Source organism: Ambystoma mexicanum, chromosome 3p (genome assembly GCF_040938575.1).
Source record: "Ambystoma mexicanum isolate Mex_15411 chromosome 3p, UKY_AmexF1_1, whole genome shotgun sequence".
Classification (NCBI taxonomy): domain Eukaryota; kingdom Metazoa; phylum Chordata; class Amphibia; order Caudata; family Ambystomatidae; genus Ambystoma; species Ambystoma mexicanum.
In genome coordinates, this window is record NC_090925.1 from 553,053,968 (window position 1) to 553,072,361 (window position 18,394).

Sequence of the window (18,394 nt, forward strand, 5' to 3'; positions counted from 1 at the left end):
ATGGTACGTTTGCCCCAATAGCGAAAATCAAAAGCTGGTACCCATGATTATATGCACAGTAAGTGGCCACATATTTAAAGTGAAATATACAAATGTAGTTCAATTGACCTTCTCATTAAAAGAAAGTGCACAAGACAAAATAGCATTGGACATTTAAAAAAAGTAATAATCACCAGAAAATTTTTTTTTGGAGAGGAAATATTTCAATACATATGCTGTCAAAGTATAAAAGGTACTCACCCTTTGAACCCAGCAATCTGTGGTGAAATATTCCATGGAAAACACAATCCCAATATGAAATAAGTGCTTGTGTTCTTGTGGGTAACTCTCTGCACTGGGAACATGACAACCTGAGTAAAATCCTGGTATCCAAATAGTTGGGCAAGCTTACCAACCTCAAGGGTTTGCATCCACCCTCTGAAATAAAGTTACGCTGTACACCCACATGTGTCATGAAAAGCAACCAGAGTCAGGGGAAAATAACTGCACCAGTCTCCAGGATTGCAAAATCTCTTGTCACATTGTCGGGAAATACTCATGACTAACTTTCACTCTCATCATTTCCCCTCCTCACCCCCATGTCTGTCTACAATACTCTGCTTTATAAGGCTAACTTCAAAAGTACACATACCATAGTGTCACCGAAATATATAAATCCTTATATTTTCAAAAAGGTAGCAGGCGCCCCTCTCCAGAAAGAACATGGCATGATAACCTGTTCTGTGTCTTTTTTTCCCACTTTGAGGGTTCACAGCCATCAACCTCTTTTTGTATGTAAATGGAACTTGGGGTTGGTCACCCTAAGTTATCTAGGGTTATTCAGACATGGACCCCTTGCTCACTGTGCTCAGAGAGGCCCAGCTCCACCTCACTGATGAGGCCCGACTAGGCGGAAATACGTGTCTGGGGTTGCTGTTGGTACTCTTGTTCAAAGGAGGATTGCCATAGCATTTCGTTGCTGGACTGCTCAAGTGGGAGGGACAAAGACTGATATGCAAATGTCTATTCCTCCTTTGTGAAGGTACAGTGAGCTAAAAAATGTGGCTGAAGACTCTGATTGGGTAGATTCCCACAGAACAGGTTATCATGCTGTGTTCTTTCTTGCAGAGGGGCACCCTGACCTCTTTTTGTATAAAAATCCTTATAGAGCTTTGTTAGGCAAAAGTGTACAATTGTGGCATTAGTCCCCCCATCTTGACTGTGAGACTACCAATACCAGAATGCAATTCAGCAAAAGGCAAATACATTTTCTGTGTGCAAAACTGTCAAGGACGGGCAGTAGTGCAGTTTAAAAAAAATATTGCTGATGCCACGTTTTATGAGATATTTAAAACTTTGAGAACTCGCAATGTTTTTAGGTAATGCGCATTGAGATTAAAGTATTCGCCATGGAGCACACACTTGGGTTAAGCAGCGTTCTCCAAGCGGTACACCCCTTTTCGGCACCATCATTTTGGCACGGGCTGATTTGGCGCGCCCTTTTGGTGAGCACTTTTCTCTGCAAAAGCCATTCCAGTGCCGTTATTTTGGTGCAAGGGATGTTTGGACATGTCTGGCATTGCAGCCACATCTAAATACCCTCATGCTTAAAAAAGATCACAGGACTGCACTGCAAAAAACCTCACCACCTCCCACTTGCATTGCTTTTCTTTTAATTAAATTAAATTAGTTAAATAAATAAAATGTACAGCCTTGAGCCACGGTCTGCCAGAGTACAAGGCACAGCATTTAACCACTAGTCCACAATGGCTTGGTGCCTCATTGGGCGTATGTTTCTTACTAACCCTATAATTTAATATGTTTATTGGTAAAAGGCTGGGTATGAAACCTGTGAAAATCCAAACAATAACGTCATTGCTGCATCTCAAAATCCTTACGGCCAGGGTTCTCTGATAGCAGTGTTCAGCATAAATGTGATTTTTTTTTAAAACATTTTATTTTTCAGTTTTATAAAAATGCAGATGCCGTGTGTTATGCGATATTTGAAACTAGGAACACACACAGCATTCAGGGCTGTGTACTGTCTGCCATCCATGCAGTAACGGGACCAACCCTGCTTAGTTTCAAAGCGAGGAAGGACCCAGTCCCCTTAGGCCATGTTTCTCTAAATGTTCTTCTAAGGGATAGGGGGCATATATTATGCAACATGGCCTTAGTGGGCTGACCCCTTCCTCACTTTGAAGCTAAGCAGGGTTCATCCCAGTTACTGCAGGGATAGGAAACCCACTGTTGCTGTAAAAATACCTATTTGTTTTATTGTTTATTATTGACTGGAAGACTACAAATACCAGAATGCAATTCAGCAAAAAGCAAAAAATTGTCTCTCAGTGCAAAACCTTCAAGGACTGACAGTAGCACGGTTTTTCAAAAGTAAAGAATTCAGATGCCCATTCGGTCGCCCATCTATGCAGTAACATGGACTGACCCTGCTTAGCTTCAAAGCGGGGCTGACCCTGCTTAGCTTCAAAGCAAGAAAAGGGCCAGCCCATTCCTCTAAGTGGTCTCATAAGTTTGGCTCATTCATCAGGAAACATGGCCTGAGGAGGCTGGCCCCTTCCTCACTTTGAAGCTAAGCAGTGTCTGTCCTAGTTACTGCATGAATGGGAGACCTGGATGGCCAGTAAATCACTGGTCATGGCTTTTGGCCATGGACAGTGACTTTTCACCCCCGACGTCACTCTAGTTCTAAAAATATCTTTCACCCCAAAGAAAATTCTAATGTAACCGCGGGTACTGAACTACACATACCTGCTGTAGTCCTTTGTAGGCTCGGATATTGCCGCGAATATCGGTGAAACAGCTGGAAAGAAAATGCTTCTGTGCCCCCCAGGCCATCACCAAATGCCCCCCTCATATGTGCCAGATGGCCTCCTCACCTCCCCTGCCCCTCTCCCTTTCACCCCAGAGCACACAGTGCTTCTGTGACGCAAATTGCTTTCAGATGTTGGCTATTCGCACGTGGCTATAGCCGAGGCTACAGAAATCTTTGTGTTGCAAACTCGCTCCCTGGACCCCCTCCAACTACCCAATGTCACTCAGTGCTTTCTAGATATCCCTCCACCTCTAACCTAATGGCATTTGTATGTTTTTTGACCTGCAAATAGCTTTTTACTGCTTTTAATTTTCCCATAACTTCGGCTATAGCTGCGAATGTCTCTCTCATTGAGAGAAAAACAAGATGGTGGTCATTTCATTTCTAAAAACCATGATCCGGCAATGCATCATGGGAGATACAACTATAATTTTTGGGGGAGGGGCACCTCCTTCTCCATCAAATTTTAAAATACCTACGACATGGAAAAACCCCAAACAATGCATGGATCGCGGTGTCAATGCTTTGTGCCCAAGTTGTTTGGGACCTGGTCCAAATCCATCCAGTGGTTTAGGCTGTGCGCTTTGGCAAAAATTGACATTTTTTGTCTATGGGAAAATTAATGGGAAGTAGGCCGCATTTTTGGGAAAGTCTTTTTGACGCTTAATAACTTTTTTACTTTTTAACCAATCTTTAGGGAACATTGCAGTCTGTAGGCCCGCAGACTTTCAATCACTTTTGAAATTTTGCCCAAATCGATTACTTTTTCTATTTCTTAATCAGGGCTGAGCATTAAATAAGTGTTTCTGCATAACTGTTTGTTTGCCAAAATGAAAGTTCTGCAAATGCGATCTGCCCTACAGGTGGCCTTGTTGTGGTGTACTCAGTTTGTATCTATAAACATGCTTTTCCATGTCTGGCTGTTCAGCTCCTGCCAAATTGTGACCTTCATTAAGTCACGTTTGGGTGTCTGACCTAGGAACACAAGTTGTTATTTCATCTGAAACATGGCTCTATGAATACTTTTTGCTACCTTTTCACTCTAATCGGCTCCTGCGCAGCCTCTGGCTTGTAAAATGTTGTAACATAGGAATGTGTGCCTTTCAGTGGAAATCTGAATGCTGCATTCTGCTGTGAGGTGATGGCGGGAGAGAGTTCTCATGCTGCGAGAATGTTTATCTAAATTTCAAAGCCTACGTGTAGTGCATTTAGTTCATGTAAAATAAAGGCGATTATGTATTTTGTTTATATAAACACTTTTTCTATAGGATTTTCTAAAAAAAAAAAAAAAAACGAGGCTGGGCCGAGCTAAGTGGCATGCTATATGTGTGTGTGCCTTTCAATGAGAAACTGTCCGATGTTGTATGCTGAGGGGTGGGTGGAAGGTTATTTTGCTTCGAAAGGAGCTAATTAAATCTGGGGGTTTTCATGTCAGGCATTCTGCCAATATAAACTCATGCCGATCATCTATTTATCAATGTAAACACTTCTATATTTCTCAAACTGCTGCCCAGTTGGGTTAAAAGTACATATGTGCTTGCATTTAAAAGGTACGTTATAGCCTAAATAAAATGTAGAGGCCAGGCCTTGCTCGGCCTGCGTGCAAGACCTTTCACTAAATGGGGCTGCTTGATTCTTTGCTATTGGTGGTTTCATAGGGATTTTCGCAACATTGAAGCACTTAATAAAGGTGCCCATATTTTCTCTTCCCTCTCACCAGTTTTTCGTCACCTTCATTTCGACTTTTCCTCCCTCTTCTGCCACTTTTATCCTCACCCCGCTACTTTATCCTCACCTCCTCCTATTATCTCCCTCTCCCGCTCTCCTCTCTCCCTCTAGAGCCTTTGCCTCTCTTGCTCTTCTTCCTCTCTCTTTGCCACAATGACTAACTGTGAACCCTTATGCCTGCAGTTGACTGGTTCTATGTTTGTCATGGATACAAGTGCTTTCAGCAGTGTCTGGGGTGCTCGGAAAATATGTGATTTGCCGATACTTGTGTGTACAACAGAATCAGCACCTGAGACTACTCTGCACTCTACCCGCTCCGTGGGTCAATGTGTATTAACACCTGACACATTCTTAATTTCACATTTCGCATGCAGACAGGTTGATTGGGGATGGAGGCCTGGAGCCTCCCGCTCCTGGTCATTCTGATTCCAATGGCTCACAGACTGACAGCACATGAAACGCTCTGCATGGATCCTGGGCCACAAGTTTACTAAACCATAACACCATTTTGTCCACTGCTTTCTTTTTTATATAATACACACTGTTGTAAATGCTTAAGTGATGGATTGTATAATCTCACCAGAAAAACTGTTTAACGCAATATCCTTGGTGCTTGTTGTGTGGTGGTCTAGTGTTTTGCGACGTGAGTGTCGTGACTGTGTCATGACGCTCACGTGCTCATTTAATAAAAGGGGCTCTGCTGGCGCTGCGAGGGCAGGGCAGCAGAGCCCCAGGAAGTGGCAACCCGTGTCTGTGTCGTTCTGTGTTGTGGGCCTGCCACGTGGTCGTGGCCTTGTGTGCAGCGCGGCCCGAGTGCCCTCGGAGCCGCGGCTGCTGGAGACTAGGGGTGAAACCCCCCACACTGTGAGGATTGCGCCCGGTGACCCCGGGAGCCGTAGGGTGTTACCCTACCACCGAGTCGCTGGTTGCCCACCAGCGTGTCTACCCTGTTGGGTGATCCCGACAGCATCTGTGGGCTGTCCCAGTGACCGGAGGCAGCCCACAACATTGGCGACGAGGGTTGTCGCGCCCGCCGGCTGACATTCATGGCGGGTGGACAGAAGGACCTGCGCATGCGGCCGCATTGGGAAAAGAATGTGGTGGTGGCAGCGTTGCGGGGTGCCCAGGGACCTGCGCGGGTGTTGCCACACGGGTCGCCTGGTGCCCACGGCGATGCTGAAGTGGAGCGGCCGCCCTCCTTTTTCAGCCGAGCCGGAGAGAGGTTTGGGCTGCGGCGTGTGCTGCGTGAAGGCCCAGGCCCTACAACAAAGGAAGGGGGCGGGGCCTGGAGCCCCGGGCCGCTGTGGCGTTCTCCATCAGACCGGGGAGCGCGACTCATTGAGCCTGGGCTGCCGAAGGGTGAAAACATTTCGTTTGAAAAAAAAAGGGGCGTGGTCCCAGCGCTGGCCTGGCCCCAGGACAAAGGGAAGGGGCGGGGCCCAATTGTCGGAGCTCGCCACCAGAGTCAGCGAGAACATCCAGCTCGGGGCAGGTGATAGGAGGAAACATCTCGCCCGGGCTGCATCTGGGTGAAAGTTAAGAACTAAAAAGAAAAAGAAGGTGGCGTGCACTCTCATCACTGCCCCAGAGACAGTGAGGGGTGTGGCCTATACGGACACACGGCCCGCATTGTCCCTAGCAAGGGGGGGTGACAAAGAGCAGAGAACCGTGCTGTGGTGGTGAGGAGCTTGGGCTGGTCCACACTCCATTAACATCCGGGCCTGGAAAAGAAAAAAATAAAGACTGCCTAGAAGAGGGGTGTCATATTAACCCCACAATCTGTGACTGCTAAGGCCCTAGAGGTTGCGGCTCCACCTGGACTGCTCATGCGCCCCTGGGCAGGAAGAACGCCGGGCACCCATCAACAGCTACCTGAAGCCCAGCAACGGCAGGCATCCAGCAACACCGGGGACTGTATTCGGCATGCCCAACGGCATTCAGCATGTTGGACGACGAGGGGACATATCGGAATCAGCTGGCACCAATACCCCATTTCGATGTCATGGGTGCACCTGCAAGTCTGGGGGCCAGGTGGGTGGCCTGGGTGGAGAACCTTGAGTTGTACTTTGAGGCAGTGGAAATTAAGGATGCAGCCAAATGCCCGACACTCCCGGTACTCTGCCTGGCTGGCCGTTCAGAGGCTTTTCAAGACGTTAGCACCCAGAGATCAATCATACGGTGCAGCCATCACAGCCCTGAACGAGTACTTTCGTCCCATGGTCAACAGGGACTACGAAGGATTCCGGATGAGGTGTGCAAGGCAGGAGGAAGGGGAGAGCCTTGATGCGTTCCATGGGAAGCTGCGTGGCATTGTACTATCTTGCGACTTGGGAAACTTCGAGGGGATGAGATCCGAGCGCAGATCATTTATGGATGCAGCTCCTCAAAGCTACGCAAGCATGTCTTGAGGGACCTGACACTCGCCCTTGATCGAATATTGGAGCTTGGCCGGGCCCAGGAACTGGCAGAGGTGCGGGCCTCGGTCATGGACTCCTCGAGACACCACCTCAAGATGGAGGTCCCCATGCAGCGAGTGAAGACTGAGGAGGTGGCTGCTGTCGGCAAGTGGCCAGGAGGAAGAGTAATGAGAAGGGGAGACTGGCTGAGGAGAGACCCCAATGCCACAATATGTCATCAGTGTGGGTGGGATCTTCCCCACCCGCAGGACTGCCCGGCGATAGGACAAATCTGTGGAAGGTGTGGGAAAGAAGATCACTTCGCACCGGTGTGCTTAGCCCCAGCCAGCATTGTGGGGACATCGGGGGGGGAAGTGAGTCGAAGGGGAGAAGGATCCCCAAGGTGGCCACGGTACAGGTGGCGTGGGGTCCCCGAGAAGCACCGTATGACATCGGGGAGGAAGAATATGAAGAGGATATATTCTTTTTGTCCTGCAGCAGTGCCAATGGCCAGTTTGATCCAGGGATCTTCTGAGTAGGAGGAGCCCGTCGTTGGGCCCCGTGTTGTGAGGACTGGAACACACCGGTTTGTTTTGCAGCGTTAAAATGTTTGAGTTTTCAGTTGCTTTTAGGTGGTGCGTGGATTGGAATGCACCCAATGTTTGCAGTGGGTCTTTGTTTGATTTTTGTTTGCTTATAATAAAGGAGGGATGTTGTGTGGTGGTCTAGTGTTTTGCTGACGTGAGCGTCGTGACTGTGTCATGACGCTCACGCGCTCATTTAATAAAAGGGGCTCTGCTGGCGCTGCAAGGGCAGAGCAGCAGAGCCCCAGGAAGTGGCAAATCGTGTTTGTGTTATTCTGTGTTGTGGGCCTGCCACATGGTCGTGGCCTTGTGTGCAGCGCGGCCCGAGTGCCCTCGGAGCCGCGGCTGCTGGAGACTAGGGGTGAACCCCCCCACACTGTGAGGATTGCGCCCGGTGACCCCGGGCGCCGTAGGGTGTTCCCCTACCACCGATTCACTGGTTGCCCACTGGCGTGTCTACCCTGTCGGGTGATCCCGACAGCATCCGTGGGCTGCCCCGGTGACCGGAGGCAGCCCACACAGTGCTGTTTGCACTTATATTTCATAATTTCTCCATCATTCTGTCCATCTTTTTCATCACATCAGTGTTTTAGTTTCCATTTTCTTTGTTAATTTATTTCCTTCACACTTTGTGTCTGTTTCTCCACTTCTTGAACATCTTTAATTCTTTACATCTGTTGATACTCGTCTTTCTCTTTCTTTGTCTTACTCCCCTACTTTATTTTAATTATATCACTTGAAGCATTCATCATCGCAGCAAGTGTATTATGTAAATAAAACCAACTTCATTCGACAAGTTGGAGCACTGCTGTCAATGCTTTTGCAAACATTTTGTGAATTTCATCATAAACTGTTTGCGTTTTTGTTTTGTTTACTGTTCTCAGTGGCAGCTCTGGGGATTACTTTAAATAAAAAAAACTGAAATGAATGCTTGAGAATAGCACCTTTAAACCTTTAGCATTTCTCCCAAAGGAGGGTTATAAAGCCACACGTGTGGTTCCATGGGGAATATCATATCAGTCGAGCTAAGCAACTTCATATTTTCCTGGTTGGAGATGAAGCAGGTCGATGGGGCAAACCATATAAGGGCTCCTTTAAGGATGGGCTTGGCAAATACTCTTTCTACACATTAAGTTCTCATGCATTGATTGCCATCAAATTTTATAAAATGGACTTTAATTAATTTTCCATTATGACCTTTGTTCACCCGACACATCCAATGCTGTATATGCCGGATTGGAAAGCTAAATGCTCTCCTGTCACTTGCTTTTGTGGAGCCTGGGGAACCTTTTTGCATCTTGGTAGCTTTCTTTGAGTTGGTGTTTGCAATCTTAAGGAACACTGGAGGAGGTGAGCGCCCAACGCAGACTGTGAAAAGGAGAGCTTTCGATGTGTACGTAAAGGGCTCGAAATTCAGATAAGATGAGCAGGAGCTAAAAGCAGCTCCTGCTTATGCAACATTAACCAGGGACCAATGGGGAAGAAGGAGCTTGTACAAAGTGTTCCGCAAATCTAATTTTGCACATAATATTGCAACATATAATTTTATCCCTTATTTATGACTACATATGCTTTAAATTCATATAGATGTGCCCAAAGTTCTATTTATAGATTGTCCCAAATGCAGAGAGCTTAATTCACATAGGTGTGTGTGTTTGGCATCAGTGGCCTTGGGAACCAAAAGTAACTCCCGGTAGCTGTTGCTGTTCAGCTAACCATGCTCTTCTCGGCTACAAGCAGGAGCTGAATAGCCCGGGTCGGACTGGAACATTAAATTGTCTCAGGCACCAATGATAAAGTGGCTCACAGCTGCAAAATGCATTCCTTTTGTGGCCGACTGTTTGAATAGTATCCAAGGGGGAGTTTTTTGATTAAATGTAATGCTCATTCTGAAGAATATTTAGTCAGCAGCAATGGTCAAAACGACTTGCCTCATGATGACGTAACTTAACAAACTGGCCCACATTGGTCAAAAAAACTGGGCCATGCCAGCATGTTGTGTTTTTGGTTCGGGCATAGGCTAGTCCGAGCCTGTAAATAACCACCCTCAATTTCGAACCCTGTACATATAGTTCCATACCTTTTGGACTGAGAGACATTTGATCTACAGTAGCACCTTAAATAAATGTTGGCAGTGTGAGTAAAAGAGCTATTTTAATCTGTTCTTGAAAGAAAACCTGCAGCAGAAGGTTGGCGCCCAGCCATCAGACGCATGGAAGGAACACTTGGGAAAGTTGAGCTCTTAAGCACATGTTGCAGTGAAGGGACCCGGCTTTGGGATGTTTTAATTCCAGCGAGTGCCGCGCCGGTGCTTCCTATTACTCTGCGAGACGGACTGAGCGGAGCCGAGTGCTGGCGGCCGCCACGGCAGTTTTTCTCATCCCAAGCGTTTCCTTTCAAAGAGGAAGCCAAAATAGCTAGGTGTCTGTCTGTCTGTCTCTCTGGCAGCGGCATGCATTCCGATCTGCAGATCAACCTCCCAAAACACCTCCACCCCTTTGTGTAATGCGGCACGTACACCAAATGCAGCTTCTGTAGTTAATTATGTCATATTGCGCACACACAGGATCAGAAGTATGTGTATTCCCCAAGTTATTAAAATGAAAGTCTCAGATGTTTTGATTACCCAGGCCTGACGGTTGCATGTGTTAAAATGGCAGCAAAAATGGCCGTTTACACAAAAAATTGCTGCAAAACTGCCGTGGTTTTTGCCACCGCATTCCATGTAATGCAACCGCTCGACCCATTATACCATTTAAGGGGAGCGGGGAACACCGCCGGAGCCACACTCCCCTTAAATGGGATAATGAGTACACCTTTACCGGGTCCAATCACAGCATTTTTGCCGTGATTTCTTTTACAGATGACTTTTTGCCGCAATTTTATTACTGCACACCGGCCTGACTCAAGGGTGGACTGGGAACCAAAAGAGGCCCTGGAAATAATGTTTAAAGTGGCCCCACGATACACCTCTTTAGCAAGCCCAACCCTTTTCCTATGAGAACATTTGAAATAAAAGAAGTTAGCACACAAAAGAGGCCCCGGGTGCAGAGGCCTACCAGACCATCTCCAGAGTTTCCTACAGGCCAGCCCACCCCAGGCCTGACTTACTGTCTCCTTCCCGAGTGCTGCAGGAGGCACTGAGGGTATTGCCCATACTAGGGGGCGCTATTACCCTGCTTTCCCCATGTGTCTTGTCTGCACCTGCAATAGCCCACCTCTGCTTGCTAAACATTAAGTGGTTGCCTCGAGGGTGGTTTGAAATATTGTATGCGGTCGTTTGAGGTTGTTTTCAGGCATATAAGACTGCACTGCGTAGTACATGGGCATGACATGAGACTCCACGATGTGAGCTTGTAGATGGACACATAATTGAGGTAAGCATGCTCTCAAAGCCGTATCCGGGCATGTAGATGTCTCTAGCTTATCCTCTCTGTAAATGCTTGTTTTTCCTCTATGTAACTGTGTAACCTTAAGCTGAAAGCATACATGTATCTGCCTGCTCCTCTGCACCCTGATGCCTTCGGGTCTGATGCGCATTACAAATAAATAAATAAACAAACATATGATGGCTGTTGCTGGGCATTTCAGGCGGCTGGACTTGGCATGTTAAGATTTTGACATATTAGACTATACCCTGACATGTAAGGCTGCGATTGGCTGTGCGGTTACTAACGAGGACTGAAGAACCAGCTCCAGCTGTTTGTGCCTTTAGCTTCTTCACTACTTCCCTTGGACTCATAGGCCCTCATTACAACCCAGGCGTTAAGGAGTTAACGGCGCCGTAAAAGGTGGCGGCGCCGTTAAACCCTTAACGCCTGATTACGAGGTCCCTTTGCGGGTGGCACTTTAACGCCTGCTTTTAGCAGGCGTTAAAAAACCAACCCGCAAAGGGACCTAGGAGCTAATTACGGCACCGTAATTTACGGTGCCGTAATTAGCGCCTTCCCCAGTCCCATTGAGCCCTATGGGGCAAAAATGGGAATGGGGAAGGGCCATGGCGGCATGGGGAATTACCGCCCCGCCAACCTCGGAATGGGGCGGTAATTCCCCATTCCGCCATGGCGGAATCGGTAAGTTACCGGCATGGACCATGGTGCTATTAGCACCATGGTCCAACGCCTGGGTCGTAATGAGGGCCATAGTCTTTCCGGTGAGAGCAGAACATCTGTATGGAGATTTGGGCCATTTTCTCCGCTGTTGCTGCACTGATGTGTGTGTACTCCACTCCAGAGTTCTTGCACGTGGGTTTCTGTTTTCATGGAAAATCAAACGGGAAAGGGAGGCTGCGATTTTATAATTCTAGCTGCCATTGTTTTGTTGATCTCTACAGTCCCGATTCTCGCAGGGAAGAGATCTCGCAGTGACGCTTGCACGTATGCGGTGGAGGGTGTGGACACCTGGCCGCAGGGAGACGTGCACTGATCCGTACACACATGCCGGAATGTGCAGAGGTGTATTGGCATTCCAGGCTTCTGGTTGGTATGTGAGGCTGTTCCTTGGTATACGGGACTGTACTTGGACAGGTCATGATTTTGCTTGGCATATAAGGGCATACTGTGGCAGTAATTAGTGATATTAGGTTGGATTTAGCCCAGCATGGAGGTAGCGGGGCAGTCGAGGGTGCAGTCTGGCAGGATCCTGAGGCGGTATCGGCTATATTATGACTGTACCTGGGCATATAATGGTGTGAAGCATTAGATGCAGCATCTGACATATAATGGCAGTGCTTGGTCATATGAGGAGCCACTTTGTGAAAGAAAGACTAGTAGGAACTGTGAAAACGCCAATCCGTCTGTCCACAGAAAATACTGGGAGCCCGCATGGCTGCTGTGAAGCCAGACTGAGGCAAGGAGAAAGGTAAAGGCCAGAGGTCAAGTCCTAAAAATTAAAGTGGGGGAGAGGGGGCCTCATCAACAAACGAAATGGGATGTGACGTTGCCAGAAATTAGCATATCAAGGTTAAATCACATTTCATTAAATTGGCTTTGCATAACCACCCACATTGCACAGGACGAATGGCATTTGGCTTTCATAAAATCAATACTGACACAAAACCAAGAGAGGATATTTTCTTCTAATAGTGTTTTTGAAAACGTTAAAAGGTGGGCATGTTTTAACCTCCAGAAGCAATACAAATGTTTTCTGTGGAACATGCAGTACCGAAATCGGACATTATACTTTTAGTTGTTTTGATGTTTTTCATCAGGTTATATAGTGCAGAGGTGACTGACAACTGCGGTTCATTTCCAGAGGTCAATTTAATTCATAAATTCAAAGAGGACATTCAATGTTTCTCATTTTAGTTGGGGGACTGAGTCCACCCTCGGAAAAAAGTGGGTGGACTCAGTCCACCCACGTGTACCCTCGACTTGAGCCCTGGTAAAGGCTGATGTCCAACACTCAGCAAGTGGGCATCAGTGAGGACAAGAGCCCTATAGCAACCAATCACACACTGCAGCACTGTTTAGAGGTATCCAAGGTGAGAGGCAAAGGAGACATGTCAGGGATCAAGAGGATATAGAGCCACCAGAGTCGCAGGCCACAGCCAGGAGTATGACCACTGTGGTAAGGTGCTCCAGGTTTGACAGTTGCTGCAGGAGACCGGTGCCATCTTGGATTACCAAAGACGGTATTTCACCACTCTGCAGCATTACGTGCCCCTCCCCCCGCCCCCCGGCTGACTTTTTCAGAGTCTCTGCTTGACCATGCAGCTCACAGTCGCCTTGCTGTCTAACTCCTTTGCCTGTGAGTGAGTGGAATCATACTGTTTGTCCACAGCACTGCAAACCGATGGAGAGTATTTCATTGTGGATCCATGGTTTTCTCCACAAGCCTTTTCCAGATTGCCGAAAGGGTTTGAGAACCATAGTCCTGCAAATGGGTGGTATCGAGGATGTCCCTTGAAGTCACGGCATCCTCCACTGATTTTCTGTGCAACTCTTTCACATATTTTCTGTGTTGTCAAGGACTAGTCTGTGCCTCAACCTCTGTGTTGCCTGTTAAGCCAACCGAGTGTCCTGTACCCTTGCTCTCGCCGACTTCTCCTCTAATTATGACAAGCCACGATTTCAGCAATGAACGTGTAGATTGAATTTGCCATATGAAAAAGAGGATGTATTTGTACACAACCCCACCAAAATTTACATCTTTAATAACAGTGTGGCATGTCCAAAGCAAACCTAAATTCGTCCACTACCTGTTCAAGGTAAGGACTATGGTCTTAAGTCCTAAAATACATTTTTTTCTGCAGTTTGTGGACCGGGTGTAATCTCCTCCCAGAGGTATTAAAGTCACTCACAATTCGCAAGGTAGTGGGGGTCTCTGGAACACTTTTGGCAGCTAGTAGCATGCAGCGACCGTCCTGGGCAATGGTTGCTTGGCTTGTCAAAGTCTATTTTTTTCATGCTGTCTTGTTTCATTTTTTCAAGCCATAGTCCTTATTGCCCATAGAAATTGCAATCTGGCTGCTTGCATCAAAGAGCCCTCCTGGCTCTCTGTCTGAAAGAACCCCTCGGTGAACGTACCAATCTGTTTTACGTTCTTTTTAGATTAAGCTGCTCCATCAAAATCCACATTCATTTATAACACACGTTTATTTTCACAGCTCTTTAAGTAGTGATATTTCCAATCTGTGAGTCCTGGTTACTAAGGCTATTCTCATTCTTAGGGCCCATCTCTTAACTGCTCCCAGCTCTGCTCATACTGGCTCCACCACATACTTGTCAGCACTTCTTCAAGTGTTTGGTCTTCTTGGCTTGGCCAATGCTGGTTGTCTATTTCGGACCTCCCAGGTGACCTCATTCTCTCCTCTTCCACCCTCCTCCAATGATGCCCTCCTTTCTCCTCTCATTGGTCTTTGGCATCTTTGTCGCTCCTCCAGCACCTTCATTTTCCTCCTCCCTCTTTCTGATCATTTCCTTCTCCAAACCCCTTCCTTTCCCTTCTTTTTCCATCTTCCCCCACTCTACTCTTTTCTGCACATCCTCAAAGTTTCTCATCATCCCTAGACTCCCACGTTCTGGCATACCCCCTGCTCTTTTATCCATGATCTACAAGTACTTGGTGCTCTACGTGCTGTAGTGAGACCTTAGGATTAGCTCTGGTCCCTGCTTCTGCGTTTGTAGAGGAATGAATTCCTAATTCCTCCCATGTGTAACCACTAATGTTCCTATTCCTAAATGCTGGTCCATGGCTCTAAGTTGAGGGAATTCTCCATCTTGGAATCTGGCAGCCATGACATGGCAGGCAGCTTGCTATGGCTTCCCTGAACCAGCATGGGTGGTGATTGTGATGCTGGAAATGCATCGGAGGGAAAGGGCATCCGTATCATTGTCCTTTACTGTTTTTTATCGTGTGTTCTGTCGTGTTTTCCGTGCAGGAGTTCATGTGGGACATCTGGCGGTGCAGCTCTCTCTCTTTTGGTTTGGTGAACGGACCCGTGGGATACCCTTAGGGCACCCATGGGTGGGGGGTACAACCCTGTGCGCCTAGTGTATGTTTTTGGGCACCTGTGGGTGGCCCGTAGAGCAGGGTATCGGCTGGTGGCAGCTCCATGCTGAATTTGACAGGTGCGCGAAGTATCCTCCATTTTGGGATACCCCGGCCCTGCCATTGGGATCAGTCGATTCCGGATGGAAAACAAGATGGCCCCTGTGGCCCTTTGCTTTCTATTACCCATTACCTTGTTTTTCCAAAGTCCTGGGAAGCCCTGACTCTGTCCCTTCCCCATGACTGGCTGTTGGATGTAAGTGCCATATATGGTGTTGTTGTGAAGGCCCGGCCAGACTAGCTGGAGCCTTCCCGGTGATGTATGTTGTGGGTACCTCCTGTGGGTGGGACCTGGGTGAATGCAGTGTGTGACGAATATGCATTCTGTGTTGTGGATGTCTAGTATCTGGTGGTTGACACAATGACTGAGACAGCCCTGCCCGAAACCGGTATGAATGCAGCTTGGAGTGTTGAATTGCTCGGTACTTGTCCCAATACATATAACTTGTGAGTGTCTGGAGAGAAGTGAATGGCCTGAATACCTCGAATGCCTGATTGGCTGCTTGCCGGCATGAATGCCCTTAGTCGTGGTTGGATGCTTGAGTGTGACCCAGCAGAATGAATGGGAGATCAACAGTATATCTGGGGACCTCTCACTGCTAGGAATCGTGTTCAGAAGCTGAAGTCCACTACGACGAGTAACTGGAGTAACTGAAGCTTGACCTTGAAGCTCTGCTGGAAGAGAAGAATTGCTATTGCTCTCCTTCACAATCTGAAAGCTGCTGTGCCTCCAAGGACTGACCCATGGAGGACCTGGTAAGGCGCCCTCTTCCCGAGCTACGAGGGACCATCGTGCACCAGCTGATCTTTGCCAAAGTTCCCAGGTAGACAGCCCTTCGACAGGCTGCCGACCCGAGACGGGTACTGCCGTGGAATCTCAAAGAGAAGCACTCAGACTGTTGTCCGCCACTGTCGACGACCGCCGTCGCCGACCGGAGCCGCCGTGCTCCCGTTTGCCTAAGAACTTCATTTGATCATCGGACGCTCTCATCTGCATCGTCACCCGCTTTATCCCGCTGGAGAAGGCCTGACCGTCGACGCGCCGAGGATCATCCGCCGGTGGGTTTCCCGCCACCTAAGGACCACAGAGACGCCAACGACTGGACGCCCTTGCTGGGCCACAGTTCTTCATCATCTCTTTGCGGTCCAGAACTATCGTCACCGAGGGGCCCCGCATGCCTCTTCCTTGTAGGACGCCAACGCTCTGTCGTCAATGAGCACCGCTCGGAACGAAGCTGCCACTTCACTGCCGTAGTTCAACCTGTTCTCCGTCGGATGTTCGACGACCCGTGACTCCTGCCTTAAAGGGAGGGCACTCAAGAAGGGCCGTCGATTCCCTGACACCGAACGCCGAGTTCCTCAATGCCTCTCGACGATCCATGGCTCCTGCTTTAAAGGGAGTGACTCAAGAAGGATCGGTCGACGCATCTTTGGAGAACTCTACTCCACCAGGTACATTGGGGGGGTAAAATCTTAATAGGAGGAAATAAGGCAATGGAACAATATATGGACTGGGCTTGTGCTATATATCTTTATTTTACAGGTTGCCCAGATGGAGGGGGGGATCTCCACACAGAACTGTGTCTAGGTAACGGGGCCAGCATTCTGCCTATTGTTTCAACCATCTTACGTTCCTTCCTATCTCTATTGCTGGTGTCCTCGTTATTGATCTGTGTGACATTTTAACTGTACAGTTGATGCACTTTAATGAGATTCAATAACATTGGTGGTACCACTTTAGAATTGTATATATTTATCATTGTTGATTTCCGAGTACAAAGTGCGTTATTGTGATCGTGTACATACCTTTGAATATTAATTATATAAAGACTTTGTTTTCAGTAACAGTGTGTGGACATTCCTTTGTGGGGGTTCGGGGACTACACTGTACTTAAGAAACAGCCTGCATCACCTCCTGAGAAGCTAGGCCTTGATTGCTTGTCCATTGCTACCGTAATATAGAATCTTGGCTGGGGTCCTCTGTGCCTCTCCTCTACCATATAGAGAGCGGAAGTACAGACACCCCCTACCAGTCTTTACAGTGATCATCTTCCCACGGTCACTGTCAGCATTTGTTCTGTTCCCACTGTTATGGAGAGCAGGTGATCTTGCAGTTAACACAATCAGCACTTTGGTCCCCACTCCCTTGTCAAATATGGGTGCTGCAATTGTGACGGCCACCTGTGGCTTGCTGGCGCACAAATGTATCTGCTTTATCCAAATCTCTCTTCAAATTCGGAGGTTGGTCAGTGGACATTACAAAAAGGTTGGGATTGGTGAAGAGGCACAGGGGTATCCACATTGTACCTCCTCGGGATCAGCACCCATCAGCAGGTGGCCTACCTTGAAACCCAGAATGCCTCTTGTTAACCTTGCAGGCCATCATGTTTTCCTGTGCTTTACTTCTATGATTTTTCCTGTGTTTTCTTTGTGCAACCTTCTCACTTTACCCCTGTCTAGTCTATCATGTTCTGTTGATTTATTTTTTTTTACATTCTTTCTTGCTATTCTTTCCATCTCTGTTAGAAATCAGTCCTCCCTTGCATCGGTTCAATGTCTGTTACACGTATGATTTCTGGGTTGGTCCCTGCTCCAGATCAGCAACATAATTCTGTTGATGTTTTGAAGATCTTGAGTACTTGTCACCACGGTTCTCCCTTACTCTGAGTTAAACAGTCTCCAGGATCTCCAAGTTGTGGAAAACACATTTGCTGTTTGCCTGCGGTCTATAATCGGGTCCAGATCTCAGCAATCCATGGGACATATTCTTCCTTCCTCAGATCACCCTTATATGACCTTTATTTCTCTTATTCTACTATTAGCGACATTCCCAAATTCCTCTGCACCTGATTTGCCTTCCTGTGGTTTATGATCATGTTGAAACGCACCTTATTAGTTTTTATAAAGTGCGTGTTTGCTAAAAGCATCATGGCACTAGGGGGACATCGGAAAATGAAAGGACTTGGAACAGAAAGGTTTTTAAAAGACGATAAAAGCCAAGAAGGTCAATAGTAGCCCGTATAGGGAAACGCAAAGTGTTCCAGAGTTTGGCCGCTACGATCGAAAATGAGTGCCCACCGGTTCTGGTATGATGAAACCAGGGAATAACCAGGAGTCGACCATTCTCAGATCTCAGTGAGCGGCCAGGCTGATAGTGTTGAAACTTAGCCTGGAGGAATTCTGCCCCTTCTTCATAGAAGGCACACTGAACAATGCAGAGGGACTTGAAAATAATCTGCTTCTGGCTCGGCAGTCAATGTAATGAGCACAGTACTGGGGAAATATGTGCCCAATAGGCAGCATTAGTGGTCACACAAGCTGCT

General features: G+C 47.6%; 1 protein-coding gene across 1 annotated transcript in view; it reads left to right on the forward strand.

The window, feature by feature from the left end:
• PREX1 (phosphatidylinositol-3,4,5-trisphosphate dependent Rac exchange factor 1) overlaps positions 1-18,394 on the forward strand; it is a 1,235,108-nt gene that overhangs the window by 661,636 nt on the left and 555,078 nt on the right. The window lies entirely within an intron of this gene.